The sequence below is a fragment of the Myotis brandtii genome, unplaced genomic scaffold, assembly GCF_000412655.1.
Source record: "Myotis brandtii unplaced genomic scaffold, ASM41265v1 scaffold1292, whole genome shotgun sequence".
Taxonomy (NCBI): Eukaryota; Metazoa; Chordata; class Mammalia; order Chiroptera; family Vespertilionidae; genus Myotis; species Myotis brandtii.
Window position 1 is genome coordinate 143,913 of NW_005354560.1, and position 8,363 is coordinate 152,275.

General features: G+C 38.4%; 1 protein-coding gene across 5 annotated transcripts in view; it reads right to left on the reverse strand.

Annotated features, from left to right (window-relative positions):
* Positions 1 to 8,363, reverse strand: part of LOC102245069 (leukocyte surface antigen CD47-like) — a 137,518-nt gene that overhangs the window by 58,146 nt on the left and 71,009 nt on the right. The window lies entirely within an intron of this gene.

Genomic DNA, 8,363 nt, shown 5'->3' on the forward strand with positions numbered 1-8,363 from the left:
AAAGACAATAGAACACAGAACCTGGCTGGAGATCCTGGCTAGAGAACCTGGCTAGGCTGCTGATCAACTGAAAAAAAATAAAAAATAAAAATAAATAAAGAAAAAGAGATTGTCCTTGGAGAGGGCTGACTTAGTCAAGTCAAGTGAGCCCTGGAAAGGATCTGTGCTCTTCTTGGCATAAGAAATCCAACATGTCACAGGGGTTCAATGAGAATATGGTGTTCTTTTGCTGGCTTGAAGTGTGGAAGAGGCTGTATGACAAGGAATGAGAAACCTCTAGGATCTGAGAAAAGCCCACAGCAGACATCCAGCATAGAAACAGGGACCTCAGTCCTGCAACCACGAGGAACTAAATTCTGCCACAATCATGTGAGCTTGGAACAGGACCCATTTGAGAATACAGCCTGGACAACGCCTTTCTTTTAGACCCCAGCCACACCCTGACCAGAACTGTGACCTACAAATCTGTGAGTTAATAAACGGGAGCTGTTTTAAGCTGGTGTATTTGTGGTTATTTGTTATACAGCACTAGAAAACTAATATAAGGATCTTGCAGTGCCTTCATGTCTATATTATGAACATTATGTATATCATGTTGACAATGAAGAAAGATTGTGACAACACCAGATGCTGGCAAGAATGTGGGGGAACTATATAACTCATATGTTGCTGATGGAGTCACATAACTACCAATCAGGACAGGGGAGGGGCCGCAGCAGAGAGCTCTCAGCATGCCTGCATTGGGGGTCTGAAGTGCTGGGAGAGGAAGGGAGACCAGATAGGCAGTTAGGGGGATTTGGCCAGGAGGGTAGAGCAGAAAGGCAGTAAGGGGGATCAGGCCAGCAGGGGAGTGCAGATAAGCAGTTAGGGGGATCAGTCCAGGAGGGGAGTGCAGATAGGCAGTTAGGGGGATCAGGAAAGATTGTGACAACACCAGATGCTGGCAAGAATGTGGGGGAACTATATAACTCATATGTTGCTGATGGGAATGTACAATGGAGCAACCACTCTGAATACAGTTTGGCAGTTTCTTCAAAAACTAAGTCTATAAATACATATGACCCAGTAGTTGTAATTCTATATATTTATCCAGAGAAATGAAGACTATGTCCACATAAAAAACTGTTCATGATTGTTTATAGAAATGTCATGAGAAATAGCCCAAAACAACTGAAAACAACCAAGATGTGCTATAGTAAGTGGAGGTTCAACAAGGTGTGATATACCCATAGCTTGGAAGATGAGAGAGAGATAGAGAAAGAAAAATTGCCACATGAAGCTATTGCATGAATAGATCTCAAGGGCATTTTTCTTACTAAAAAAAAGCCAGTCTCAAATTATTACATACTTTTATAAAACATTTTGGAAATGATCAAAATATTGATCTGGAGGACAAATTGTGCTATCAGGTAAGGGATAGTAAGGGAGCACGTAACTATAAAGGGCTTGCATGAGGCAGATATTTATGTTAATGGGTTAGTTCTATATTCTGATTGTGGTGGTCATTACAGAAATGTACACATGTGATAAAAAGAAATATATACACATTGTACCATTGTGAATTGGGTGGTTTTGACATTTAACTACTGTTACATAAAATGTTACCACTGGGTAAAGCTGGATAAGAGTACACAGCATCTCTCTATTCAATCTTTGAAACTTCATGTGATTCTATAACTATTTCCAAAAAAAGAATGGGTGCACAGCCAAATGTCTGAGACCTCTGGTAGAATCATCTACATTCTCTACAACAAAACACCAGTTTTGCATTGTAATGGCCCCAACAGTTAGCATAGTTCATATTTTATCAGGGGACTTTGGAAACAAAGATGAAACAATCACACAGAAAGTTACGTGTAATACCTTAATCAATAAACTAAAAAACAAATAATAAAATAAAACCAATGTGAAAATGAGACTAAGCTGGGTTTAGGCACAATGAGTATACACAACAGAGGAACAGCTCAGGGCAATATGACCTGAAGAGCAAAGGACAACAAAGAGATTGGAACAGAGATGCCCATGCCAAAGTGCATGCAAAAAAGAGAAGAAACAAAAGACCTGATGTTTTCAGATGGTGATCTGATGGAAAGACTAACAAATAATTTGGGTAAATTCTCCAAATGTGCCATGATAAAGTATGAACTAAGGAGTTTGTTGGGAGTTTAGGATGCGTGCCCAGATCTCCCTCTGGGATGCTCTGCTAGGAGGACTGTCTACATAGGAGAAAACTCTAAGTGTGAAATATAAAGCTTTCTACTCTTCCCTCCACACCATTCCTCCAAACCTAAAAGGCAAGGCTTACAGCATAGACCCACCAGCTTACTTGCTCCAGGAGCCAAAGGGAGCTCTTGGCCCCTGCCTCTTAAAGGAAGCCTTGCCTGCTTGCACTTTCCACACAGAAGTGAGAGATGCTGATGGGAGCTGAACTGAACTGGCTTAAATGAATTTTCCTCACAGTTCTGGAGGTTGGGAGTCCCAGATCAAGGTGCCAGCAGATTCGATTCTTGGTGAAGGCCCTTTTCCTGGCTTGCAGGTGGAAGACTTCTCATTGTGTCCTCACGTGGTGCAGAGAGGAAGCTGGAATGTCTCTTCCTCTTCTTCGAAGGGCATTAATCCCATCAGGGTGACCCCACCCTCCCGACTTCATAGAAACCTATCACCTCCCAAAGCCTCAGCTCCACATGGGCTTCAATGAATGAGTCTTAAAGGACACAAACATTCAGTACATAACAGCATCAGACCCAAAGTTTTTTAATTAGGTCCTGTACTATACGCAGAGATTCCCATTTGTATCTAACCTAATTTTTAAAATTTTATAGTTGTTTGATATTTAAGAAGATGCTTTCAGTTTTCCTTATTTAAAAAAATTACATCAAGAGCAGGAAAAAAAAAGGACACATATGCAATACCCTTTGTAATACTTTTAGCAATAAAAAAAAATAAAAAAATAAAAAAAAATTACAAACTTTGTCTTTATCCCAGACATTGGTATTCCTTTCCCATCCATCTTCATCCTATCTTCTGGCCTTTAAATCTTGAGTTTCCAATTCTTTTCTAAGTGACCTACACTCTAATCCAAAATCACTTTCCCCCATTGTGAGTTAGACATTTCCAATGTAGGAGATATTTTTGAGCAGAAAAACCTATAAAATTCTGCTCTTAGCCATCTCCTGCCCATGCTGCACCACACAGACACCCCTCTCATGACACTCCAGCTTCAGCAACTCATTCAACTTCATAAAATAAATGTCCCAGGAAAACAACTGATATTTGAATAGTTCTTTGGTTTACAAAGGACTGGTACGTAGGGATCTCATGATGCTTGTTCGACTGGCGAATATATAAAAGCAGGAATCTCTTTTCATCCCCGTTGTAGAGATGAGGTAACTTGGACCCAGTGAAGTAACTTCTCAAGTTCAATAGAGGCAAATAGTTAAGTTGCAGAATTAGATGGAATGTCAAAATATTCCATCAGAATAAACACCCCATTCCCCATTTAGTAATAGACATTTCATAACAAGGAACGCTAGAAGAATAGAAGGCAAATAGTTGATTCAACTGAATGGTCTGATCCCATCTAAAGCAGAGGTTCTCAAAGGCTTGTCTAATCCTGAGAGCAGTAATATGACTAGTGGTTCTAAATAGAGCTTTCAAAATAGAAAGTCAGTATGCACCTGTATGTGGTTAAAGTAATCAGCTGGCATGGCAAGGACTAGAAAGAAAGCAGATTGTGTACTTCAGCTAGCTTTACTGCTTTATGCAACTCCCCAGCCCAAGTCTGTGAAGAAGGGCACAATCATGGTGCTATAACCAAGGCTGCCTTAAAATTAATTCTTGGATCCCTAGCTCTCCCTCATCTTGACCAAGAAAAAGAACAAACATCATAGCAGGAAACCTCAAGGAAACTTCATTATGGCCTGATTTTGATTTTGTGATTCTCCTTCTAATCTATCCTTTCCAGCTGGAGCATGGCTGGGATTTGTCAGCCCTTGACCAAAGTGCAGGTAATAAAAAAGCCACATTATTGGAAAGATCATGGAAAGTTAATCACATGAAAGATAGTACTTTTGATAGCAGCAAACAGAAATGCAGATTAAATGATGCCTGGACCTCTATACCAGCAGAACAGTTCTTAGACAAAAGTTGAGAACCTGACAATACACAAATAACACAGCAAAGGAGTTTTATTATGAGAAGTAGAAGAGCTATTAAAACTCAAGATCTTAAACTGCTAAACATTACATAATCATTTACTAGACATAAACTACTTTTTGATTCAAAGGAGGTCCTGGCCTCATTGTGCCCAATTTTAATAGGATTAGGGCTACTGTAGGACAAATTAAAAGGAAGGTTTTAAAATTCTTACCAACATATTTTAGTTCTATGGTGGTTTTACCTTCCCTGGTTAATTCTGATACTTCACAAGTATAAATTCCTGGGACAGCATGGCTCTTGTCCATTATCAAAGAGGCATTGCCTATTAGTAGTGCATCTAGTATGATGTATGAACTCAAAAATTAAACTTTTGGCGTGGGATTCATTTTTCTCTCCATCATAGAAGAAAATGTATTTATCTCTGAATTTCCACTTCACAAACATTTCTTTAAGGCTCTTTGCCTCCGAATTAGTGACTAAGCATGGGATGAGAACAGTTTTATTGTCATTGGTGTAGTCTACAGATTTGATTGTATTAAATAGTAGCTGAGTTTTAACTGAAAAAGAAAATAGTTTCATTTCACTATAGAATTCAATAGAGTAAGGTCTAACGTATGTTATAAATTTTTAGGATAAAAGAGCAATGCTTCAATTGTCCCCTTAAGTAAGCAGTGCAGCTTAAGAGAGAGAAGGCAGGCCAGGTGAAAAAGTGAAACAAGTTATTTTAATATTAACCTGCACAGATGGTAGACAACATTGTTACTGTTCCTTATTCATTCTCAGAAATACACAGTGTATATTACCAAGAGTATTGGGAATAAATTCTGCAACCTGTGTTGGAACATGCAGGTGTAGTATTTGGCTTCAGAAGCTTTGAAGTAATCATTGTTGCTCACTGATGTATGTAGAAAATATTGTTCTTACTATGGGAAAGTTTTTAACAGAAAATAAAACCAAATATTATATTCAGTCTCAAATTCTATGTACTGCCTCCAAACAGAACTTAGTAAACCCATATGAAGTTTATCTCTATATTCATTTTGCATTTCCAAGCAATGTGGTGAGGTATACTGTACTTTAATATAAAAAGGAAATCGGATTAATCACATTGTATCATTCCTCTAAGATGGAAAGTCTTAGAATGCTAAGGAGAAAAAATATTCTCTGCCTATATCCAATTGCAAAATACAGACAGCAATGGACATTTGGTATGCAAATACTATAAAGAGTTATATATAATTGAAGGGCATTTTCTCATTCCCACATTTCATTGAAAGTATAGAACAACAATTTTCAAATATGTATTACAGGTATTCCTTCCTCCTAAAAACCTTAAACTAATCAAAATACAGCTAAGAAACAGTTGAAATCAAGAATAGATATTGCTACTAAGTAGGTATATTCTGTTAAACACTTCTCAATAGGATAACTACTAGTTGCCTTACAAAATAGGGATTGGGAAGGTAACTTCAATCACTCATCTTTCACCTAAAATATGCAAGATTGTGGAAAAATTGTAGTTCTCTTCATATTTTTCAGCCATGTATTAACTCTTCTATTTAAGTTGTTAGTTGGATTTTTCCCTGAGAAAACAGCACACTTACAAATATAAATATCAACTTTAATGGTTCATCCTTACAATTTCTTCCCTTTACACAAATTGGGAATAAAACTTAAGACCATAGAAACTTATTATTCTAGGAACAGAGTATTCGATAAATGCCCATTGAATTGAATGCTAGGATGCATAGTGAAATATGAACTGAACAAGTTTCAGAAAGCCTGAGTATAAATGCTACCTGTCCCTTGTCAGTATGTGACCTTAAGCAATTCAGGTAACTTTTCTATGCCTTGGTTTACGCTCTGCAAGTAAAGGATCAGAGAGGAACACCGGCCTACTTCACAGAATTGTGGTGAGTATCAAAGGAGCAAATACATGGACAAGTGGCCTCTCAACAATGCTGTGCTGTACATATGCAGGTAATACTCTAAAAATCGGGCAAAACAGCATTTTTATACAATGATCTAAACCTCTGACTGGGAGGTGCAAATTGTTATGTTTCTGGGAATTTGCAGTCTGAACCAAGCTTGTGGTTCACAAGATCACTTCTGCCCAGTTCTCTACACTTCTAGCCATCCCTGTATTAGGATCCCCAGGCAAAACCTGGACTTCCAATTGTGTTTTTCAAAATCTTGGGGTTCTGAGTTATTTCCCCTGAGAAAGAAGCATTGAGGGGGCAGCTATAGTGTACAATAAGGAGAGAAGAAACTGGTTGTGATGTTGGAATTAGAAAAGAAGGAAAGTGTCAGAAAATACGGTGCACAATTTTGAAATAGACAAAAGGGTTAGTGTTCTTTCAGTGGGGATCTGGGCATTGTCTGACAGATCCCTTGGGAATATCTGATTTTGTAGGGGCGGGGCCTGCGCCTTTCACTATGTTTTTTAAGTTGTAGAACATGGACAGTAATGCAAATTACTCCTGTCCATAGAGAGAGAAATAAACTTTGTTATGCAATGGATTTCCAGCTGGTGGAAGAGAGGGTTGAACAATTACATTTTATTTCACTAAGCATGTTGACCAATTGCATATATTCACTAATTCATTTCATGTATTGCCTATATGTGTGTCTTTTCTCCCAATGTTTTTTAAAAGCCAAGATGGCCTTACATGTTTCTAGCTCGCTTATTCGACAATTTCATAACTTATGGTTAGAGAATGGATTTTCTACAGAATACAGGAAGTACTAATTGCACTGCATTATTTGTTGTAATATGCAAAAATCTTAAAGATGAAGGCATTTAAATTGAATTAGTGCTGATAGTAAAATTTAAATAAAATTCACCTGGAATATCCATAACTTGAATAACCCTTGCACTATAATTAAGCAACTTAACAAAAGGAAGATAAACAACCCAATCAAAAAATGGGCAACAGGCCTAAATAGATACTTTACGAAAGAGGACATAAGGAAGGCCAAGAGACATATGAGAAAATGCTCAAAGTCACTAATCTGAGAGATGCAAATCAAAACAACAATGAGGTACCATCTCACACCTGTCAGAATGGCTATCATCAACAAATCAACAAATGACAAGTGCTGGAGAGGATGTGGAGAAAAAGGAACACTTGTGCACTGCTGGTGGGAATGCAGACTGGTGCAGCCACTATGGAAGACAGTATGGAGTTTCCTCAAAAAACTGGAAATGGAACTCCCATTTGACCCTGTGATCCCACTTCTAGGAATATATCCCAAGAAACCAAAAACACCAATCAGAAAGGATATATGCACCCATATGTTCATAGCAGCACAATTCACCATAGCTAAGATCTGGAAACAGCCTAAGTGCCCATCAGTAGATGAATGGATTAGAAAACTGTGGTACATCTACACGATGGAATACTATGCTGCTGTAAAAAAGAAGGAACTCTTACAATTTGCAACGGCATGGATGGAGCTGGAGAGCATTATGCTAAGTGAAATAAGCCAGTCAATGAAGGAAAAATACCACATGATCTCACTCATTCATGGATAATAAAGACCATTACAAACTTTTGAACAATAATAGATACAGAGGCAGAGCTGCCTCAAACTGATTGTCAAACTGCAGTGGGAAGGCCAGAGAGGGTTGGGGGGCGGTGTGGGGGAGCATTGGGGGGATAAGGACACATATGTAATACCTTAATCAATAATGAAAAAATAAATAAATAAAGGTAGTCCAAAAGTGTCAATCTACCAACTATTGACCGCAACTTCATCTTCTATGAAAACTTATTTAAACACTAATGTGCTTAAAGTTATCTAATTTTGGATTTCTCTCTTTTGCCTACTGCCTTTTGATAGAACAGCAAAGTGAAAAAAAGGTTCGATAAAGAACAAATAAAGGAACACAACTAACATGAGTAAGAAAGTTCTGAAAAATGAAGATATGCCTACAGCAGTCTAAATTAGATAGAAAGGTATTAATACAAACATCAGTGATGCCAGCCTTAGAAATAAATTAAAAATAAAATGGAAAATTATTTTATACTAGAGTACTAGAGGACCGGTGCACAAAAATTTGTGCACTCGGGGGGGGGGGGGCCCCCCAGCCCGGCCTATGCCCTCTTGTTGGAGCGCTCCCTGTCACTCACAGAGCAGGGCCCATTAGGGGGTTGAGGAGCTCCCCCCTGTCACTCACAGAGTAGGGCCTATAGGGGAGGAGT